The following is a 24,201-nucleotide window of genomic DNA, read 5'->3' on the forward strand; positions in this document are numbered from 1 at the left end:
GCATGGCTTGTCTCCAGGCTCTAGGCTTGTATCCTCAATACATTTCAAGAATAGTATCCAGGGGCCGGCACTGTTGTGGAGGGGGTAAAGCCACAGCCTGTGGTGCTAGCATCCTATATAGGCACCGGTTCAAGACCTGGATGCTCCACTTCTGATCCAGCTCTCTGCTATGGCCTGGGAAAGCAGTAGAAGATGGCCCAAGTCCTTGGGCCCTTGCACCCACATAGGAGACCCAGAGGAAGCTCCTGGATCCTGGCTTCGAATTGGCGCACCTCTGGCTGTTGAGGCCAATTGGGGAGTGAACTAGTGGATGAAGGACCTCTCTCCCTCTCTGCTTCTCCTTCTCTCTGTGTAACTCTGACTTTCAAACAAACAAATAAATCTTTAAAAAAAAAAAAAAGACCGCGGCTCACTAGGCTAATCCTCCGCCTTGCGGTGCCGGCACACCGGGTTCTAGTCCCGGTCAGGGCGCCGGATTCTGTCCCTGTTGCCCCTCTTCCAGGCCAGCTCTCTGCTGTGGCCAGGGAGTGCAGTGGAGGATGGCCCAAGTGCTTGGGCCCTGCACCCCATGGGAGACCAGGATAAGTACCTGGCTCCTGCCATCGGATCAGCGCGGTGCGCTGGCCGCAGCGCGCCGGCCGCAGCGCACCGGCCGCGGCGGCCATTGGAGGGTGAACCAACGGCAAAGGAAGACCTTTCTCTCTGTCTCTCTCTCTCACTGTCCACTCTGCCTGTCAAAAAAAATAAATAAATAAAAAATAAAAAAGTAAAAAAAGAACAGTATTCAAATTAATCTTAACAAACTTCCTATTATTTCTTCTCCACACAAATATCTGTAACAATTCTGCATTTCGCATTTCATCAAATCAATTCACCTACTTCATTTCCAAGGTCTTCTTCCTATAACTCATCCACTCAAGTCTATCCAAATGCATTTCCTACTTTTCCCTTATCTATGCTTTCTTCATCACATCAGTCCAGTCTAGTATACAATATGCAAGCGATCAGTACTATCATCCTTTCTCTTACACTCATAAACGCTGTTTCATGTAAGCTTTACTCTCCACTAGTTTATCCTTCTGGAACCAACCCAAATCCTCCAATCCTGGACCCTAAATAAGAGACATGGTGCAAATCCTCTTTCTACCCCATATAGTTCTTTGAAGCCAATGAATAACTTCAGTGTCTACACCCATACTCTAAGGGAATTGAACCTTCTAGCTGTAACATTTGAAAATCGAATATTCTTCCAAGGTTTTAATCCAAATGAAGCTTTCTTCCTTGTCTTTCTTTCTTTTTTTTTTTCTTTTTTTTTTGGACAGGCAGAGTTAGACAGTGAGAGAGAGAGAGAGAGAGAGAGAGAGAAAGGTCTTCCTTTTTCCATTGGTTCACCCCCCAAATGGCGACTATGGCCGGCATGTTGCGCCAATCCGAAGCCAGGAACCAGGTGCTTCCTCCTGGTCTCCCATGCGGGTGCAGGGCCCAAGGACCTGGGCCATCCTCCACTGCCTTCCCGGGCCACAGCAGAGAGCTGGACTGGAAGAGGAGCAACTGGGACAGAATCCGGTGCCCCAACCGGGACTAGAACCCAGTGTGCCGGCGCCACAGGCAGAGGATAACCTAGTGAGCCGCGGCACCAGCTCTTACTTTTCTTGATCCCCTTAACCCTCATCAAGCACTTACATTCAAAATGTTTCCTTTGCGGTCAGTTTCCTTTACTTTTCAATAATCTAGTAAACTTTTTGAGGATAGGCACCACATCACAGGTGTCTTGCTCAGGCAGCTCTATGACACTTGGCATATAATTAGCCATCTAACTTGCAAACTGGGTGGCTATAAGCAGATGCCAAACAGCTTGGACAGCCTATAGGATGAGACTGGTGATCAGTTTTACTTCTATATAATGAGTACAGCATACTATGTCCTGACAATGGTGATTCTGAGGAAGGGAGCAGAAATGGAGACACTATAAATGACCCATTGTGGCCAGTTTAAAAGATGAAGAAACACCATATCTGTTTTCATTGAATCTTCAAATGTGCCAGAGGCAGACACTTCTATTGTTTTAAATGCTGTGACATATATATATATATATATATATATATATATATATATATATATAACATTTAACAGCACTATTCGTTGAATGAGTATATTGTGATGAATTTGTCCCATAATGATAAAGGACATAACACAAATTGGACGAGTGTTTTGTTAAAATGACTTCACTGAAGACAAATAGCAACTCAATCAAATAATCTCATCACCATTCAACTGCTACATAAACATAAACCTACATTTCCCCCAGTATCACTGCCCGAGGGGTTCAATCTGAAATAGAGAACTAAGATGGATGAAGTTAGAGTTACTTGGGATAATCTATTTCTCTGCACATTATATAAGCTGAAACAGGAACTACAGAGCAATTGGAATAGGGTTATTTGTGCCTGAGACTTTTTTAAAAGTTGAATTTTTGGGCTGGCGCTGAGGCTCACTAGACTAATCATCCGCCTGCGGCGCCGGCACCCTGGGTTCTAGTCCCAGCCAGGGCACCAGATTCTGGCCCGGTTGCTCCTCTTCCAGTTCAGCTCTCTGCTGTGGCCCGGGAAGGCAGTGGAGGATGTCCCAAGTGTTTGGGCCCTGCACCCGCATGGGAGGCCAGGGAGAAGTACCTGGCTCTTGGCTTTGGATCAGCGTGGTGCGCCGGCTGTAGCAACCATTTTGGGGGTAAACCAACGGAAGGAAGATCTTTCTTTCTGTCTCTCTCTCTCTCTCACTGTCTAACTCTGCTTGTCCAAAAAAAAAAAAAAGTTGAATTTTTGGAAGCTTCTCTCTCTTTTCCCTTTTCTCCAATCCTGAATACATTCACAGGAATATTTTGCCACATCATTGGTGCTAATTATTGTCAGATACATCTGGGATACATCATTGGAATATATCTATCTAGAGCAAAAAGGAATTTTTTAACTTGTTTCAGTGATCAATTTGTATATTAATAACTTATTACTTTTTATTCACATAAAGAAGATGCATTCAAATGTCCATACCACAATATGTTTCACGGGGGCTGGCTCTGTGGTGCAGCAGGTAAAAGCCCTGGCCTGAAGTGCCAGCATCCCATACGGGCGCCGGTTCTAGTCCCGGCTGCTCCTCTTTCTATCCAGCTCTCTGCTATGGCCTGGGATAGCAGTAGAAGATGGCCCAAGTCCTTGGGCCCAGAAGCCAGGACCCAGTTGGGAGACCTAAAAGAAGCTCCTGGGTCCTGACTTCAGATCAGCCAAGCTCTGGCTGTTGAGGCCATCTGGGGAGTGAACCAGCAGATGGAAGACTCTCTCTACCTCTCTGTAACTCCTTCAAATTAATAAAATGAATCTTAAAAAAATATATGTTTCACTATTTTGTCCCTTAAATATCAGATAAAAATATATTTACTTAGCATGTAAATATATATGCTTATATGTATAAAAGGATATACTGATGATGTAAAATACCATGGACAATGTAAAATAGCAAATATGCTATATCTATCTATATCAATAAGCTTATTCTACTATCAGAACTATAATCATTCAAATCCAGGGCTAGGCTTAATTTCATATTATGAAAGCCACATTTTAAATCTATACACACACAGTTTAAAACTGTTTGTCTTTCAGGATAAAAGAAAAGACAGGAGGAGATGGCTACTCTCTTGGCCTTATTTGAACTGGTCAATTCAACTTAGAAAGAAATACTTCTAAATTATTTTAAGACTACTGGGTCAGTTCTCAACAACTACAACTGTCACAAAGCAAACTGGAATTCTCTATCCTGGCATGGGAGGTGTAGTGTCCTCAAAGCTCTCAAATGGAGAAAGAGTCAGCAAAGATCAGTCAGTTCAGGATGCTCAGAGGGTATCCTAACAACACAAATTAGAGCCCCATGCAGCTGTGACTGGTCCTATCAGTCACACATTGCAGCTAGCTCCGTGGGGTGGGCAGCAAAGCACAGAGTTTAGGGGTGAGATTTACCTACATAACAATGCTCCTTATTATTAAGAGATGTCTTCAAAGTTTACAGTAAAGTCTATGTCTAGACCTCTAAACATAAAACCTTTTGTTTCAGTGCATAAAATATCTCTATCTGAAGGATAGCAGTTTGATATGAATAACAACAATAATAACAGCAACAGCAAAGATATGTATAATTTGCCAATTTATAAAGTGCTGTGGACTATATAAAGGAATCAATCATTTAATCTCATCATCACCCTGTAAAGAAGAAATTATTATGCACATATCCAAATGATAAAAGAGATGTTCGGAGAAATTGAGGGACTTATGCAGCTAAGCACTAGAGAGAAAATTCCTCCTTTGGTTAGAAGTCTGATAGTCCTTCCACTTAAAGAACCCAGATTCTGATAATGACTACTTATGAAGCATCATATGAGCAGTTACTGTGCCACTCTGGGCTAATGCTGGAGGACCTTAAAAGTAGTGTGTGCAGAGTGTAAAATAATGATAAGGCCCATTGACTTCTTTGTGCATTAAAAAAAAAAATGATGGCATATCAACTTGCCATTAAATCTCCTGGAAAAAGAGCTCACCCCAGTCCAATCCCTGTCTTATTATGATGATCTTAGAAAACAAAATTAAAAGGAAACTTAACTTAGAGCACTTTATTTAATGAGCAAAGCTTACATAAGTGTGCAGAAATCATACCCTGGAGCTATTTTATACAAGAGCCACAAAAGATCTACCACAGATGAGTGACAGAAACATAATTAGTATGAGCTCATACAGTTGCCAAGTTGCAACTATTTAGAAGAGCACTCTCTACGTGAACTTGAGCCTTTGCTACCCACAAAATATCACAGTCAGCAGACACTGAAAAATGCTGGCCCAAGAGCAGATGACACTCCCTTCTCAAGAAATTCATTAGCTGATAACATAGTCAACACTGAGCATTGCTGAAAGATCCCCAATGAAAATCCACACTGCTACCCTGGCTTGCCTACAATACTACACGGTGACCTTTCTTGGGAAATTTAGCACCAACACAAAGGCACCCAGTCTAGAAAGATTTGCTTGCCCCTTATTTCTACACCCTGGATCACACCGTGCTTGCAGTCCTCTTCAGGTTCAGGGAGGGCTCCAGAGTTAGTCAGTCCTAATGTGGCTATGGCATATCGTCCGGGCCCACGTGGGGCAACATTCAGAACATCACTAGATTACATTAATTCTAAAGTGGGTTCAAGACATTGGGGCTATTTCTCCTCTTCTAGATTGGTTGGTTCTTGAAGCCACAATTACTTTTTCAGCAATACTCAAGGGAGGAAACAAGAGAGAATATTGCAGATTCTATTCTCCTGGCACACCTGTGTCAGTCATAATCTCCTCTGTAACCTGAGCCAGACACATGTTTAAGGAAAACAATAATTTCACCCTGAGAGGAGTTTATAGTTTAGGGAGAATTTTTCATTGTTATTTTTGATGTGGCGATAGTAGAAATTTTGAGTGGGGGAGTGGAGAAGAGATAGCTTCAAACATTTTCCTTTTAAAAGTAATTCTTAGAACCAGTCTTTTAACCCCCAAAGTGCTACCATTAGCCCAGGAAAAAAAAAAAAAACAAATATCTCTGGCTGAGAAGACCCCAGGGCACCAGCAAGAATCCAATGCTGATTAACTCAACTCAAACATTAAGTAAATATTAACCACCAGACCTGGTTTAGGTGCTGATTCCACATAATTATTCTCACAGTCACTTTGAACCAGATTCATTCGATAAAAATAGAAGTTCTCAAATGAAGAATATTTGTTGTTCAACCCTAAAATATTGAAGTAAGAAATGAAATCTTTCAATTTAAAAGGAATAGGGCATAAATCATGCAACTTTTTCTCCCACCCTTGCTGATAAACTAGGTTTGACAGAATGATTTTAAATGCATGAAGTGTGCACAGAATTCAGATTTCATAGCCCTTCTTTAAATTAGTATTTCTCCAAGAAACAATATTACAGAATGAATGACTTTTTTTCTGTATTCAGGATAAAACTGTAAATATTCAGCATGCCATTTCACTAAGGATAGAAATGGCACAAACGAAGCCTGCTCAGGGATGGCTGGAGCTGTAATAACCCTCATCAAGGGACCAGACAGTTGCTTCAAGAATCACCTGATTCCCTATCGCTGACTTAGAAATGCTCCAGAGCAGAAAACACTCCTCCAAGGTATACCAAACTCATTCTAAAACTAAGGTCTGACAATAGCAAAGAGAAAGCTGATTCTCAACAAGTAGTACTTACTATTCTTAGTCAGAAAACCGGAGAGTGGGTATATGTCTGGGAAGTCAGTTATACCTCAAAAAGCACTTGCGATTCTTCATATGTGATAGGATAATTTTTAGTAAAAAGTGCCCCCAGGGGATTAGATTAACTTTATAAATCATCTTCCAAAAGAATCATACACATTTATTCAGCAAATAATAACTGGGGTATTAGCTGTCCACAGTACTGTGAGAGGTAAACAAGGAAACTGACAAAAACAAGGAGTACTAGTGTGCTACTTTTTCTTAGGGGTTTTTAGTCTAATAGAGAAGTGTCAGGGGGTGGGAGGGCTGAGGAGAGGTCCTTAAAAGCATTCAGAAATATGGTGTAATTACTTCCTGCTAGGGAAATCAAGACATCATTTATGCTGATTAGTTGAGAACCAGACATAAACAAAAGATTTGAGTTTTAAAAATTATGCTTATAGAACGGCTGTTTTCAGAATGAGTGAAAAGAGATACAGAAAGGCAAAAATAAATTTAAAAATTAATTAAGTAAATAGCCAGGGACTGTCCAGGATACAGAGGGTCTTCAGTTTCAGATAAGGGCTTTGTAAACGGGTGTCCATTCCACTACTGGCTCCTTAAGTCAGCTGATCTATCGAATTGTCTTATACCCACCCCAGCTAGTACAGGTATGCTTCAGAGGACTACTGGTGATTAAGCACTCAAGACGCCTGCTATCCTGTTTTGAGTCCATTTCTCATGTGTCTGTCACTCTGAACACTCGTGCTATGACAGATCTACATTTCCACTTCTACTTCCATCAGATCCACCGTCTCTGACTCTTCTTGAGAAAGAGATAGCAACTCTTTCCTTCAGCACAGTTCACCCTCAATTTCTGTTCCCAAAGCCTTCCACAGCCCATGAGAAACCTGTCGCTGCTTCCTGTCACAATCACTCCCACCCTAAAAAGGCACCTGATTACAGCTGGGCTTTAAGGAGACTGCATGAGTAGTGACAAAGTTGAGTCTGGGTTTCAAAATCTGAGTGTCACAACTTACTCCCAGTAAACAGTCTCTGTGTTTACCAATCCTTGTTTTCAAGTATGCTCCTGTGCTTAGTAAGCCTAGTGTTCTTTGTGTACATATAGGCCCCACCATTTTTCACAGACCATTGAGCTCAACTTAATTCTCCAATTCTTCCTAAACTATTCCAACCATAAAAAGGGACAGCCTTCTCTGAACCCTGAGAGCCCTCACACTGAGGTATAGATTTTGAAAATCTTCGTAACAGTAGGTAACAGGTACTCAAAGTCCACTTTGTATAGAACAGCTTCTTTAATCCTGATTATGGAGACAAGATATTAGTAGACCCATTTCACAGGTAAAGAAAATAATACTCAGAAATAAACAAACTTGCCTAAAGAAACTCCGCAAATAAACATTGATTCTAGCTCAAGTATGATTCAAAGGCAGCATTTTCCCTCCATGTAACAATAGAAGACTTGGATTATTCTGGAGTATTTTTCTCATTTGTCTATATTGAAGATCCTCCTTGTTTTGAATTTGTATAACAACCAACACAGTGTTAGTCATACTATAGGTGCCTTATTTTAGAATATGTGCTGCCAAAGCAAGCACCATAGGTGCCTTATTAACTAGCTGTGCACACACAGTACCGAGAAGATCTGGAAACTCTCTACATAGGTGGCAAAGGAACTAATGCCATTTAATTTCACTTTGATCCACAAACAGAAGATTTGCCACAGAGCCAATATAATAACCTTTGACTAGAGGATGGTAAAACAATTGAATCAGTGAATTCAATAAGAAAAACAGCTAGGTGATTATAAGATATCACATGAATAAAAGAGAGATTCCATGAAATTTTCCCATTTTCCCTAGTTTTGCCAGCTTGCTTTCCTGGTTGTATTTCTCCCAAGCATTAACCTAACCTCAAAAAAGTTGCATTAGGAACTGGAAAGGGAAAATGGACTTTCTTATTTGCAACCACCCAGAAGATAACTAAAAATTTACTTTTTAAATTCCCTTATTGGTTTGGCTGAAATGAAAATATTGTGGCGACTCTTTACTCAGGGTAAAAGAAATATGCCTCCTCTGGGGGAAATTTAGACTAAACAGAAATTACGGCATCTCACCCCAACTGACCTTGTAATTCACACACTGCAGATCAATGCTTAAAGGCCTGCTGCCCAGTCTCCAAAGCTCCCTGAGAATGTCATATACACAGAAAGCTGGCACCTGGATGAGCTTCAAAGTTCTCACATGGGCCCTGGAGTGAGCTCATCATTGCAGCCTAAAAATCAGTCTTTGTTCCCAGTGTCACGTCTTGCCTTAGTAGGAGATGGTTTGCTCACAATCACGTCCATTCATGAGGGGAGAGCTTTGGGGTCCACACTGAACAACTCTTCATTGAGCTGAAGCAAGCAGGGAAATAGTTGCCGTGTTTTCCCAATGATGCTATTAATATTTAAGGGCTGTTCTCGGGGGTAAGGGGTGGCATAAGAATCCAACCACAAGAAGACTCTGACCTATTTTCATGATTGCCACTGCAAGAATGAATAAATTGCTGAAAAAGGAAAAAAAAATCACATCTATTCAAATTCCAAGTAACCACCAGAGAAAGCTGGTGCTGGCAAAAGATGCTTGCAAAACTTGCAGCTCCTGCTGTGATAACATAAAAGAGTGGATATCCAAGCGGAATGCTTAATGGTTTATAACAGTATCCTTCATTTCCATTTTGGTGGTTGAGCACATTACTACTGAATGATGTTAGTTAATGACACCTGTACCCCAGCATTCTCACAGAGTTATGGAAAGCAAATAAAAGGAAGCATAGTCTCACCTCAGGAAAGCTAAGTGAGTAGCCAGAAACCACTTAGCAAGCTATCAAGCATAAAAGGCAGCAGAATTTTAGCATTGATTTTTCTGGACCTGAGAATGTCAGAAAATGTTGGTATTTTGACTGGAATCACATTGAATCTGTAAATTGCTTTTGGTAATATGGATATTTTGATGACATTACTTCTTCCAATCCAAGAACATGGAAGGTTTTTCCATTTTTTTGTCTGTGTTCTTCTATTTTTCTTTAATGTTTTGTAATTTTCATTGTAGAAATATTTAACCTCTGCTAAAATTTATTACAAGGTATTTAAAATTTCTGTAGCTATTGTGAATGGGACTGACCTTACAAGTTCTTTCTCAGCCATGCATTGTCTGTGCATACAAAGGCTCTTGATTTTTACATGTTAATTTTATAACCTCCAACTTTACCAAACTCTCTTATGAGTTCCAATGATCTCTTCGTGGAGTCTTTTAGTGCCCCTACATATAAAATTATGTTATATTCAAAGGGGGATGATTTCACTTCCTTCTTTCCAATTTGTACCTCTTTGATTTCTTTTTCTTGCCTAATGGCTCTGGCTAAAACTTCTAGAACAATGTTGAATGCCAATGGTGAAAATTGGTGTCCTTGTCTGGTTCCAGATATTAGTGAAAATGATTCCAGCTTTTCCTCATTCAATATGATGCTGGCTGTGAGTTTGTCATATATTGCTTTGATTGTGTAGAGGAATGTTCCTTCTATACCCAATTTGATTAAGGTTTTTATTATGAAAGTATGTTGTATTTTATCAAATCCTTTCTCTGCATGTACTGAAATGATAATATGGTTTTTATACTTCAATTTGATAGTTATATGTCACATTTATGATGTCCATATTTTCCAAAGAAATTTACAGATTCAATGCAATCCCAACTAGAATACCAAGGATATTTGTTTCAGATCTAAAAATTACGCTAAAATTCATATGAAAACAAAAGAGACCCTGAATAGCTATAGCAGTATTAGACAACAAAAGCAAAGCTGGCAGCCTCACAATACCAAATTTCAGGACATATGACAGGGCAGTTATAATCAAAACAGCCTGGTACTGGCACAGAAATAGACATGTAGACTAATGGAACAGAATAAAAACTCCAGAAGTCAATCCATGCATCTACAACCAACTAAGATCAGAAAAAGGAGCTAAAACCAATCCATGCGGCAAGGACAGTCTCTTCAACAAGTGGTGCTAGGACAACTGGATTTCCATAGGCAGAAGTATGAAACAAGACCCCTACCTTACACCCTATACAAACATCAACTATAATTGGGTCAAGGATCTCAATCTACAACCTGATACCATCAAATTACTAGAGGAGAACATTGGGGAAACTCTGTACGACATGGACACAGGCAAAGACTTCTTGGAAAAGACACCAGAAGCAGTGACAGTAAAAGCCAAAATAGGCAAATGAGATTACTTCAAGCTGAGAAGCTTCTGGACCACAAAGAACACACTCAATAAAGTGAAGAGGCAACCAATAGAATGGGAAAAAAATATTTGCAAACTATGCAACTGATAAAGGATCAATATCCAAAATCTATAAAGAGCTCAAGAAACTCAACAACAAAAAAACAAACAATCCAGTCAAGAAATTGGCAAAGGACATTAACAGACACTCTTCAATGGATGAAATTCAAATGGACAACATACACTCGAATAAATGACCTGGATCACTAGCCATCAGGGAAACACAAGTCAAAACCACAATGAGATTTCACATCATCCCAGTTAGAATGGCTATCATGCAGAAATAAAAAAATAAATGCTGGCGAGGATGTCAAGAGTAAAAGGTACACTAATTCATTGTTGGTGGGAATGTAAACTAGTACAGCCATTGCAGAAGACAATATGGAGATACCAAGGAAATCTGAACAAAGATTTACCATAAAACCAGTAATCCCATTCCTGGAAACTTACCCAAAGGAAATGAAATCAGCATATGAAAGAGTTACCTACCCCCATGTTACTGCAGCTCAATTCACAATAGCTAAAACATGGAATAAACCCAGATGTCCACCAATTGAATAAATACACACACACATACACACATATAGTATATATATACACATACATATACATATACACACACATATATAGTATACATGTACAGATACACATAAATACACACACACACACACATATATATATACATATACTATGGAAAAGTACTCAGCCATAAAAAAATAATTAAATCCTGTCTTTTGCAACAAAATGGATGCAACTGGAAACCATTATACTTATTGAAATAAGTCAGTCCCAAAAAGACAAATATCATATATGCTTTCCCTGATCTGTGGTAACTAAGAGTACCAAAAAATATAATGTGCAGGAGCAAAACTGACATTTTGAGTCTTGTTGATTGTTTACAGCCCTTGTCTAATGTTGAATAACAAATTTTTTCTGCTTATTATTTGTTGAACTCTTTATGTAATGTAGGGTTAATCTTATGAGTATAAAGTAAAGTGAAAGTAAATCACTATAAAAATTAAAAGAAAGAATAAGAAAGGAAAGAGAAGGGAGGGTGGCAGCAAGGGCAGGTGGGAGGGCAGTGTAGGAAGTATCACCATGCTCCTAAATCTGTACATATGACACACATGAAATTAGTTCACATTAGAAACTAAATTAATTAACTAATTAAAAGAAAACAGAAGCAGTAGGACTCTCGAAATACACAGGGCCTACAAGTGTGATATCTCAAAGTATGGCATCTAGCCAGGTCTCCCAATCAGGATGGACAGGAAGGAGTGGAGAGCCATTTACTGGTCCTTCCTGCTGTTGTTACCACAAAGACTCTCACAGTTGTGTACTCAGAGGGTTTTTTCTTCCATTTCATTTATTTTGTTTTCCCCATTTATTGTCCTATATTCTGTCTCCTGAGATAGCAAATTCAAGAGAAAAATGAACAAAATGACAACTGCTTTGCAGTTTATTAAAAGCTAAAAAGTAGCACAAGTCTAGTTAAATAAACATATCACATTCCCTCTTTTTCCTTTTCTATTATCTGCCTCCCACTTCTTTTTCCTCTCCGTCTTGATCACTGAAGCTACAAGTAATAGGTCACCACTTCCGATCATATTCAAACATGAAACAAAAGATATTTTTTCTCCTAATCCATTCTGTCTTAGTGTTTTCTGTTACATATTACCAGACTAGAGAATTTATAAAAAATAGAGATTTGGGGCCGGCACCATGGTTAATCCTCCGCCTGCAGCACTGGCATCCCATATGGGTGCCTGATTCTGTCCCAGTTGCTCCTCTTCCAGTCCAGCTCTCTGCTGTGGCCTGGGAAGGCAGTGGAGGATAGCCCAAGTGCTTGGGCCCCTGCACCCTCATGTGAGACCAGGAGGAAGCACCTGGCTCCTGGCTTTAGATCGGCGCAGTGTGCTGGCCATAGTGGCCATCTGGGGAATGAACCAATGGAAGGAAGACCTTTCTCTCTGTCTCTCTTTCTCACTGTCTATAACTCTACCTGTCAAATAAAAATTAAAAAAAAAAAGAATAGAGATTTATTTAGTTCATGTTCTGGAGGTTGGGAAGTCCAAGGGCCTTGCACTTCATGACTTGCAGAAGGAGAATGAGCTGACAAAGCCCAATTCACTTTTATAATAATCCATTCATCAACTGACTCCCTGCCATAACTAATTCACTGCCATGAAAACAGCATTAAGCCATTCATGAAGGCAGCCCTCATGACGTAAACACCCCAATTAGGCCTCACCTTTTTCACCTCTTTTTAATTTTCTTTTTAATCTCAGAGAAAGAGAGAGAGAATCTTCCATGTGCTAGTTCATACCTCAAATGGATGCAGGGTTGAACTAGGCAGAAGCTAGAAGCCAGAAACTGCACCCAGCTCCCCCAAGATGTTGGCAGGGACCCAAGCACTTCCACTAGTTTCCCAGCACATTAGCAGGGAGCTGGATTGGAAGAGGAGCAGCCAGGACTTGAACTGCTGCTCTCATGGGATGCCAGCATCACAGGTGGCAGCTTAACCCACTGCACTGGAACACTGGCACCTTGGCCTCATATCTGAACACCGCTGGGTTGGGAATTAAGATTCCAACTTAATTTCCAAGGAACTTAATGAACTTTTAGGGGACACATTCAAACTTTCCATTTCTTAAAAGTCTCTGAATGCCATTAACCCTGTTGTCAATAACACCAAAAAAAATTAATATCATTTTTACAAAAATCTCATGGGGCTGGCATTGTGGTACCAGACAACGCATGCAGTGCTGGAATCTCATATGGGCTTCAGTTCATGTCCTGGCTGCTCCACTTCTGATCCAGCTCCCTGCTAATGGACTAGGAGAAGCAGCAGAAGATGGCCCAAGTGTTTGGGTCCCTGCCATCCACATGGGAGACCTGGATGTCTGGCTCCTGAATTCAGCTGGGTCCAGCCCTGTCCATCTGGGAAGTGAACTGGCAGATGGAAGATATTATTCGCTTTCTGTATCTCCCTTTCTGACTCTGACTTTCTAAAGATTTTTTCTTTACTTATTTGAGAGGCAGAGAGAGAGAGAGAGAGAGAGTCTTCCATCTGCTGGCTCACTCGCCAAATGGCCACAACAGCCAGAGCTGGGCTGATCTGAAGCTAGGATCCAGGAGCTTCTTCTGGGTTCCTCATGGGGGTACAGAGGTTCAAGCACTTAAGCCATCTTCTACTGCTTTCCCAGGGCATAGCAGAGAGCTGGATGGGAAGAGGAGCATCTGGGACACAAACCACAGCCCTAATGAGATGTTGGCACTGCAGGCGGAAGTTTAACATGCTTTTTTTCCCCCTCCTTTCCTTTTTTAGATTGGCCCATAAAAAGCATAGGCAAATAAGATATCTCACATCTCTTGCCTTTCAGCCCAGACCCTTTACTACCTTAGGGTTTTTCTAACACAGCACTATTGACATTCCAGGATGGATAAGTCTGTATTGTGAAGAACTATCCTGTGCGTGGCTGGATGTTGTGCGGCACTTCTGACCCCACCTACCAGCTCTTGGTAGCACCCCCTTTCTCAAGTTGCAACAACCAAATATGTCCCCAGACATTTCCAAAATGTCCTTTGGGAGGCAAAATTATCCCAGGTGAGGGGCACCTGTCTACATTGCACTGCCTGGTTGTCTGTGGGCTTTTATGAGTTGGAAAAAAGGAGGAGGTTATTTAGGGCTTTTCATATGTAATTCTTGAAGTGGAGAAGAAACGGGCCAGTGAGATGAAAGATTGCTCTCTTCAAAATGTCTATTCACTTCACAATGGTCTTTAGAAAATTGCTGTGAGCATCATAAGTTTGGTTAAAGGATCCTGAGTTTTTTGGAGGCAAAATAAAACTACTAGTACTGCAAATAACAATAACAGCATCAAAGAGTAATGTACATTTTATATGATATGAGTGGACAGCATACATTTTATACATTTTGAATGTGTCAAGAAGTAAACATTTTTGGCATCTATTTACTGATAGGGTCTAAATTTTAACCACTTTTTGCTAAACAAAAATATTTACTAAGAATAGGAATTCATTCTTGAAATATTACAAATCACTTTTATTTTCCCTGTTTTACCAAAAGGATGTATTAGTTAGCTCTGCAATATAATCAAGAGCTTTACATAATTAATTAATCTTTGCAGCAGAGCATAATTAATGCAGGAATCACTGTCATCTCTTACCAAAGAGATGAATGTTAAAAAAAATGTGGCAGTGGGCCGGCACTGCAGCTCACTAGGCTAATCCTCCACCTGCGGTGCTGGCACCCTGGGTTCTAGTCCCAGTCAGGGCGCCGGATTCTGTCCTGGTTGCTCCTCTTCCAGTCCAGCTCTCTGCTGTGGCCTGGGAAGGCAGTGGAGAATGTCCCAAGTGCTTGGGCCCTGCACCCGCATGGGAGACCAGGAGGATGCACCTGGCTCCTGGCTTCGGATTGGCACAGCACATTGGCCGTAACAGCCATTTGGGGGGTGAACCAACGGAAGGAAGACCTTTCTCTCTGTCTCTCTCTCTCATTGTCTAACTCTGACTGTCAAAAAAAAAAAAAAAATGTGGCATTACTGTTCTGAAGTAATACAATCTAAAATGAGGCTCTAAAGTAGAACATTTGTGTCAAAACATGAGTAAAACTGGATTTTTACTTAGCTCCAAATAATAGAGACCTTTATGAACGACCTTACTATGTCTGGTTCAGGAATTAGCATTCGAAACACTAAACTTCCTCTGTGAGCTGTCAATAAAATTTGGTTAAGAAGGATTTTATAGCTAACTCCACCTAAGACTGTATTCCTTCATTTTACAAGAATACTAAATAATAACATAGGTTTCACAGTATGCACACAGTTTCTATCTTCAGAGGTCAACTCTAAAATATGGAGTCAATCAATTTCCAAGTCACTTCTTCCCTGGCATGCAAATTTCCTCATAGCTATAGGCTACAAAACTTCTTTATCTGGAAGCTGGATGCATCACAGTAAGAAAATTTATTCTTATGTAGGCATATGTGGAACATAAATCCAAGAGGAAACATCTGAAAGTACAGCTAGACCAATCTGAACTAAAAATCTTTAGGAAAATGAGAATAAAATTTATACCAAGGCACCGAGGTTGCCATTTTAAGGTAGCTTTACTGAGCAGTTAATTATAAGCACACTAGAAAATGCCAACAAAGGACAAAAGAATAGAGGATATTAAAGTATTTTATGGAGCTGTAATCAAAAGACAATTGGGCTTGCAGGTTACAAATCATTGTCTTACCTGTAATTAGTTCTGTAATTCCTGGACAAACTGCTTCAATACATTAATTTGGGGTACAGACTCTTGAGAAAGAATATCAGTCATTTTAGTTTTTGTTAAACTTATTTTATATTCCCCAAATGGCTCCACTTAGCTCTCCTCAGTTTTAAAAAATGGCAAGGTGGCATGACAAGCTGGACCACTTGGCACTCGCTGAGTTCATTACTAATGTCGCTGTCCTTTTACCCTGACTCCTGGTCTCCTTGATTCACTAAAATTTAACCATCTATAAAATAAAATTAATGTCTCAGTTTGGAGAGTAAAATCATATAACCACACTTAAGATGCCCTTAATCTGCCTGATCTCTCTACTCCCTATCTTTGAAGGCAGGAGCCAGGCCTTTCATGTTCTCTGTTGTATCTCAAGCACAAGCACAGTGCCTGGGACATGACTGGTATTCAGTGAATATTTCCAAAACAAACGCAAACTTCTACACACCCAAATCAACACAATATATCTTCTTTACTGGATTTATTCATTATTGTCTGACCATACATAAAGAAAGGATAAATGCAACTTCAGGGTAGTACCCATCAGTACTTTAAGTACCCCCAATGTGGAATATTCAATAATTGTATCTGTATCACTTGAAATTCTTTATGTAGGTCTTTAGTTTCTACTAACAGGAATGAAAACATGAGCAGAAGTGCCAGATTCTGAGGAAAAGTATGAAGAAAGCAACTCCAGAGCGAGTTTAGCAGTCAAAGAAAATAGTAAAGATTTTTATTCCTTGAAGCAACAGACTTCATAAACTGAGGCTGCTGCCATCTGTGGTTGTCACTGACCATCTGCTTAGGTCTAAGCGGGTCTGTCACTAGCATTGAATATAAGTTTAAATTTGGTTCCTTTAAGTAAATTTCAGAATATATGCTCTTCCCCTTTTCTCAATTGTAGGCTAAATTTTCATCCTTGGTCTATTTCAGCATGAACATTAAACTGCTCCATAAGGGCAGGCTCACAGCACATCTATGGCAAAATCCTAGAAATGAGATCTACCCTTTGCAGGGAACCTCTTCATAGCCCAGGCTGTTTTACTTTAAATGTTGAATCTATAATCAATTTAAACACTGACCATAACATACCAATATCATGCATGGTCAAGGCACTCAGAATTCTAAGATGTCCCACAAATGCCAGGTTTCTAATATTCACACACTACATAATCACTTTCCCTTTCATGCAGGTGGAGACTAAAGGTTATAATTTTAATCTATCTAATCTCTTGATTTCTTATCCTTAAATGCAGGAGCCAGGCCTGTCATGTTTTCTTTTGTATCCTAAGCATAAGCACACTGCCTGGAACGTGACTGGCACACAGTAAGTACTTCTGGAATATTATACACCCCAATCAACACAATATATCTCAACACAATATACAAAAAACTTTGTCATAGCTGAAGATAAGAGGATGAAAAGTCTGAAAGATGTGCTGGCACTGTCCTGGAAGAAAGCAAATATTCAGGTGGTGAAATGTCCTACGGAGATTATAGGTACTAAAGTTGGCCTCTGCATGTTGCAAGTAGCCCCTGACCAACAACAAGCAAGAAAATGGGATGTCTATCCCACAACCACAAGGAACAGAATTCTCTAGCAAGAGTTGAGAAGAAGGACCCAACTTACAGAAGAGAGTTGGAGTCTGGCCTATTGGGACCTCCTCTGCCTAGATGGATGCACTGTGCCTAGGTGTATGCATTCCATGAGATAGATAGTATTTGATTTACTAAGCAGAATCTGGATTTTGTGTGCAGAGATAGAAATATCACATAAGATTAGTTTCATAATCTCAGACAAGTATGAAGAGATAAAGTAAACTTTCAGAAGGCACACATAACCAGAGTAATTTATGGGGCTGGTACTGTCGTGCAACCAGTTAAGCCACCACTTGTGACACCAACATTCCATATCACAGTGCTGGGACTCAATGGTATTTAACGATACATTTGGATATATTTTCCCAATTTATCTTTCTAATGGGAAAGTACATTTAGAATTTTCCCTAGATTTATAATAAACATCAGTGGTGGAAAATGGAAGAAGCCAAGGTACTTGATTTTTTTGTACCTATTTTGAATGTGACTGATCTTAGAAGTTCCTTCTCAGCCATGGCATTCTCTGTGTATACAAAGGCTACTGAATTTTGTATGTTGATTTTATATCTTGCAAATTTACCAAACTCTTTTATGAGTTCCAATAGTCTTTCAGTGGAGTCTTGTGGATCCTCTATATATAGAATCATGTCACCTACAAATAGGGATAATTTGACTTCCTCCTTCTCAATTAGTATCCTTTTGATTTCTTTTCCTTGCTTAATGGCTCTGGCTACAACTTCCAGGACTATATCGAATAGCAATGGTGAGAGTGGCCATCCTTGTCTGTTCTGGATCTCAGTGGGAATGTTTCCAATTTTTCCTCATTCAATAGGAAATTGGCTGTGGGTTTGTTATAAATTGCCTTGATTGCACTGAGGAATATTCCTTCTATACACAAATAGCTTATAGTTTTCATCATGAAAGTGGGCTGTATTTTAACAAATGCTTTCTCTGCGTCTATTGGGATAATCATATGGTTTTTGTTCTTCAGGTTGTTCATGTGATGTATCATATCATATTGATTGATTTGTGAATATTAAACCATTCCTGCATACCAGGAATAAATCCCACTTGGTCCCAGTGAATGATCTTTTGGATGTGTTATTGGATACAATTGGCTAGTATTTTGTTAAGGATTTTTGTGTTTTTCATCAGGGAAATTGTCCATAGTTCTCTTTCTCCATTATATCTTTTTCAGGTTTAGGAATTAAGGTGATGCAGGCTTCACATGGGAGGAGTCCTTCCCTTTCAATTTTTTTGAATAGCTTGAGCAAAATTGTAGTTAGTTCTTTAAATTTCTGGTAGAATTCAGCAGTGAAGCCATCTGGTCCTGAGTATTTCTCTTGCAGTACAGAAGCTTCTCAAGTTGGTGTAATCCCATTTGTTAATTTTGGCTTTGATTGCTTATGCCTTTGAGGTCTTTTCCAAGGACTCTTTGCCTGTGCCAATGTCTTGCAGGGTTTCTCCAATGTTCTGTAATAATTTGATGGTATCAGCTCATAGATTTAGGTCCTTAATCCATTTTGAGTAGATTTTTGTATAAGGTGTAAGGTAGGGGTCTTGCTTCATACCTCTGCATATGTAAATTCAGTTTTCCCAGCACCATTTGTTGAAGAGACTGTTCTTGCTCCAGAGATTGGTTTTAGCTACATTGTCAAGGATAAGTTGGTTGTAGATGCTTGGATTGATTTCTGGCATTTCTATTCTGCTCCATTGGTCTATCCATTTGTTTTTTTTACCAGTGCTAGGCAATTTTGATTATAACTGCCCTGTAGTATGGCTTGACATCAGGTATTGTGATGCCTCCAGCTTTCTTTTTGTTGTTTAAGATTGCTTTAACTATTTGGATTCTGCTGTGTTTCCATATGAATTTCACGATCATTATTTCCATAACTATGAAGAAGGTCCTTGGTATTTTGATTGGTTTCACACTGAATCTGTAAATAGCTTTTGATTGTATGGACATTTTGATCATATTGATTCTTCCACTCTGTGAACAGGGAAGAATTTTCCCTTTTTTGGTATCATCTTCTATTGCTTTCTTTAATGTTTTGTAATACTCATCATAGAGATCTTTGACACCCCTGTTTAAATATATCCCAAGGTATTTGAAAATTAGCAAGGAAACAAGAGTGTTAATCAATACTGTAGACCAAATGGACCACATGGATATCTACAGAACTTTTTATCCTAGAGTTACAGAATATACATTCTTCTCATCAGTGCATGTAATTTTCACTAGGATTGACCACGTGCTAGGCTGTGACCCTCAGAAGTAGCCCGAGTTCAGTTCTTGGCTCCTGGGTTTGGCCTAGCTCAGCTCTGTCATTTGTGATATTTGGGGAGTAAATGGAAGAGGATGCAAAATCTCTCTCTGCTTTTCAAATAAAAACAATTTAAAAAAAAAGACCAAGAATACTCATTATTCCATACCATCTTTTAATATTATGAAATCTTGGGTTGAGTGTGGTGGTGCACTGTATTAAGCTGCCTCTTGGTATGCCTGTAGTTCATCTCAGAATACCTAGACTCAAATATTGCCTCTTCTTTTACTTCCATTTCAGCTTCCTGCTAATGTACACCTTGGGAGTCATTAGATGATAGCTCGAGTACTTGGGTCCCTGCTATCCACATGGGAGACCTGGGCTGAGTTCTGAGCTTCTGGCTCTGGCCCAGACCAGTCCTGGCTATTGCAGGCATCTAGGAAATGAACCAGTTGATGGAATATCTCTCTTCATCACGCACACATACACACACACACACACAGAAACACACACATACACACACACACTCACTACACATCTCTCCCTCCAACCCTCCTTCTCCCCCTTTCCTCTCCTCTCCTCTCCCCTCACCTCTTCTTTCTTTTCTTTTCTTTTCTTTTCTTTTCTTTTCTTTTCTTTTCTTTTCTTTTCTTTCTTTCGTTCTCTCTCTCTCTCTCTCTCTCTCTCTCTCTTTCTTTCTCTGCCATGAAAACTTTAAAAATATCTTTACGAAGGCATTTATAAAAGTATTCTGAAATCTTCTGTGCGTTCAACAGATGTGCACTATTCACCCCCTTCCTATTTCCTTCTTTGATCTCATGTTCCTCTCCACCTTTCCTCTTATCCTAATCATCAGCTGCTAAATACAAAATCTATCCTTTGTGTCTTCAGCAAGGCAGGTACAAAGATTTTGGTCACAGAGAAGTCAAATGATGAAGCTTTGATTACTTTGTGTATAATATGCTTTTCTGACTAAGACAGATTTTTGGCTTTTGCAGATATTAGAAGTATTCCCTTTTCAGTTCTTTTATTTTTCTATGAGAGATATTTTTAATCGAAAGGCTTAGTTGTTTTTAATGTCATGAAGAGATGATGTGAAGTGAAAGGTTTTTAAAGTGAGAACGGTGGCGGCCATTTTGGGGGTGAACCAATGGAAGGAAGACCTTTCTCTCCATCTCTCTCTCTCACTAACTGTCAAATAAATATAAATAAATAAATCTTAAAAAATAAATAAATAAAATTTTTCTTACAAACTATAATTGTTCTGATATAGAGAATTTATGAATGAAAAAATATTGGCATTTATTTCATAATAACATTTAAGTTATATTAATTAGTTTACCTGAAATTAAAAAAAGTAAAAAGAAACATTTCTGATGCAGCAATTATTCAAGAAGATGCATACATGTTCTTAACATCCCTCCCCCATAAGCATTTTGATAAAATTTATTTGTGCCACATTATTGAACTATGTCAATGGACAGGCATTCTATTGGTCAACAATGTTGTATCTATTTTTTCTACAGATTAGATACAATAGCTTTGGAAACACACCGAGTTCAAATCCCAATGCCAAGCCTTGCATGAAGGACCCTGACTTCTCTGAGCTTCAGTTTCTCCACCTGGAAAATTAGGCTACTAGTGGTATAAGTGTGCAGCAATTTGCTTTGGCACTAATAGAAAACTAATAAGACTTTCATATGGGTTCCTCCTAGAACTGGAACTATCTACCCTTTGCATCTCTGTTATACTTACAGCAAACTTGCCCTAAGGAATGAATCATGTGTAAATGTAAAACTCATTTGTGTCAAGGGAAAAAGAAAGCAATTAAAGGTGAACAAAGTCAAACAACTGTCAAAAATGAGAGTGCTCAAATTTCTAGAAATTGTTTCAGGCTAGGATCTAAATTATGTCATAATTATGAACAAGTGAAAGATGAATTGTTCTCAGGGAAAATAATAAAGAAAATCTCTCAAAGGATTAGGCCAAATTCATTTGTTGTACTTGAATTGTGCTGAAGACATAACAATATCCCTTCATTCACTGCCCTATCCCTAGTACACACTAGTTAGCCAATCAAAACTGACTACCTGAACAAATGAAAGAATATTTACAGTGACTAGAAATAGGAAACTCTGGATTATAATGCTTTTCTTTGAATGGATACTTGTATGTCAACATGTTTAAGAAAATGTCATAATTTCAACAAATTCAAATTTGCTTTGGTTGAAGTTAAATAAACCATGTGGTTAAGGGTAAACATTACTATAGGAAGCCATATGTCCAACCAGTGGTTTGGGAATGAGAGGGAGGGGCTAACAAAGGAAGAAGCTGCTGTTCAGTTCCAGAAAGAAATGCATATTGGCTTTGCCCCAGTTCAAGGCAGGCATCCGCGAGGCCAGAGAGCATGTTTTCTATGGATTGGTTCATTGGGCTAATGGGCTGTTGGCACTTCTCTCTTGCAGGGCCGTTGAAACTTCTGAGGCCAACTGAGCAGGAAGAGAGAGCTTGCAGATCTCTTGTAATAAACAGGGTCCTCGGCTTCTTTGCATGAATGGCTGCATTATGTGCAGATGTTCAGTGCACTTCCACAAGCTTTTATGGATGAATAAGTGGCATCATTATGGTGTGATTTGAGCAGAAATGAAGCATGGCCCAACGCCATCTGCAAAATTCCTATCTTTCTTATAGAGATTGTAGTGGGGTGAAGCTAATGGAACTAAAATACTCTCCAGAGATACTGATGACTCCTGGAAACACTATCAGTTAATCTCAAAATGAGAAATTGAATTTCTCTCAGCACCGTTCTCACTTTAAAAACCTTTCACTTCACATCATCTCTTCATGACATTAAAAACAACTAAGCCTTTCGATTAAAAATATCTCTCATAGAAAAATAAAAGAACTGAAAAGGGAATACTTCTAATATCTGCAAAAGCCAAAAATCTGTCTTAGTCAGAAAAGCATATTATACACAAAGTAATCAAAGCTTCATCATTTGACTTCTCTGTGACCAAAATCTTTGTACCTGCCTTGCTGAAGACACAAAGGATAGATTTTGTATTTAGCAGCTGATGATTAGGATAAGAGGAAAGGTGGAGAGGAACATGAGATCAAAGAAGGAAATAGGAAGGGGGTGAATCGTGCACATCTGTTGAACGCACAGAAGATTTCAGAATACTTTTTATAAATGCCTTCGTAAAGATATTTTTAAAGTTTTCATGGCAGAGAAAGAAAGAGAGAGAGAGAGAGAGAGAGAGAGAGAGAGAACGAAAGAAAGAAAAGAAAAGAAAAGAAAAGAAAAGAAAAGATAAGAAAAGAAAAGAAAGAAGAGGGGAGGGGAGAGGAGAGAAGAGGAAAGGGGGAGAAGGAGGGTTGGAGGGAGAGATGTGTAGTGAGTGTGTGTGTGTATGTGTGTGTTTCTGTGTGTGTGTGTATGTGTGCATGATGAAGAGAGATATTCCATCAACTGGTTCATTTCCTAGATGCCTGCAATAGCCAGGACTGGTCTGGGCCAGAGCCAGAAGCTCAGAACTCAGTCCAAGGTCTCCCATGTGGATAGCAGGGACCCAAGTACTCGAGCTATCATCTAATGACTCCCAAGGTGTACATTAGCAGGAAGCTGAAATGGAAGTAAAAGAAGAGGCAATATTTGAGTCTAGGTATTCTGAGATGAACTACAGGCATACCAAGAGGCAGCTTAATACAGTGCACCACCACACTCAACCCAAGATTTCATAATATTAAAAGATGGTATGGGATAATGAGTATTCTTGGTCTTTTTTTTTAAATTGTTTTTATTTGAAAAGCAGAGAGAGATTTTGCATCCTCTTCCATTTACTCCCCAAATATCACAAATGACAGAGCTGAGCTAGGCCAAACCCAGGAGCCAAGAACTGAACTCGGGCTACTTCTGAGGGTCACAGGGACCCAAGTAAATGAACTATCACCTGCTGCCTCCCAAGATGATATTAACAGGAAGTTGGAATGGAAAGTGGAGCTAAGATATAGGCTCCCCTAGTAGCACCTTGACTGCTATACCAAATGCCTGCCACAGGTCTACTTTTTTTTTTTTTTGACAGGCAGAGTGGACAGTGAGAGAGAGACAGAGAGAAAGGTCTTCCTTCTCTGTTGGTTCACCCTCCAATGGCCGCCACGGCCAGCGCACCACGCTGATCCGAAGCCAGGAGCCAGGTGCTTCTCCTGGTCTCCCATGCAGGTACAGGGCCCAAGGACTTGGGCCATCCTCCACTGCACTCCCTGGCCACAGCAGAGAGCTGGACTGGAAGAGGGGCAACTGGGACAAAATCCGGCACCCCGCCCGGGACTGAACCCTGTGTGCCGGCGCCGCAGGTGGAGGATTAGCCTATTGAGCCGCGGCGCTGGCCCACAGGTCTATTTTTTGTCCATTCTGTCTCAGTTCCAA

At 39.8% G+C, this 24,201-nt stretch overlaps 1 protein-coding gene across 4 annotated transcripts in view; it reads right to left on the minus strand.

Moving 5' to 3' along the window:
- The window catches only part of SLC35F1 (solute carrier family 35 member F1), a 586,228-nt gene that overhangs the window by 340,362 nt on the left and 221,665 nt on the right, over nt 1-24,201 (minus strand). The window contains exon 1 of one of the 4 annotated variants that reach the window (XM_089333728.1): nt 8,414-8,456. The exons of the other annotated variants lie outside the window; for them this stretch is intronic. The gene's annotated coding sequence lies outside the window, so the exon portion shown is untranslated. Of the gene's footprint in view, nt 1-8,413; nt 8,457-24,201 lie in introns of those variants that run through there. 4 annotated transcript variants of the gene reach the window in all.

The sequence above is a fragment of the Oryctolagus cuniculus genome, chromosome 5 (assembly GCF_051225735.1).
Source record: "Oryctolagus cuniculus isolate XC-2025 breed Fujian yellow rabbit chromosome 5, ASM5122573v1, whole genome shotgun sequence".
Classification (NCBI taxonomy): Eukaryota; Metazoa; Chordata; class Mammalia; order Lagomorpha; family Leporidae; genus Oryctolagus; species Oryctolagus cuniculus.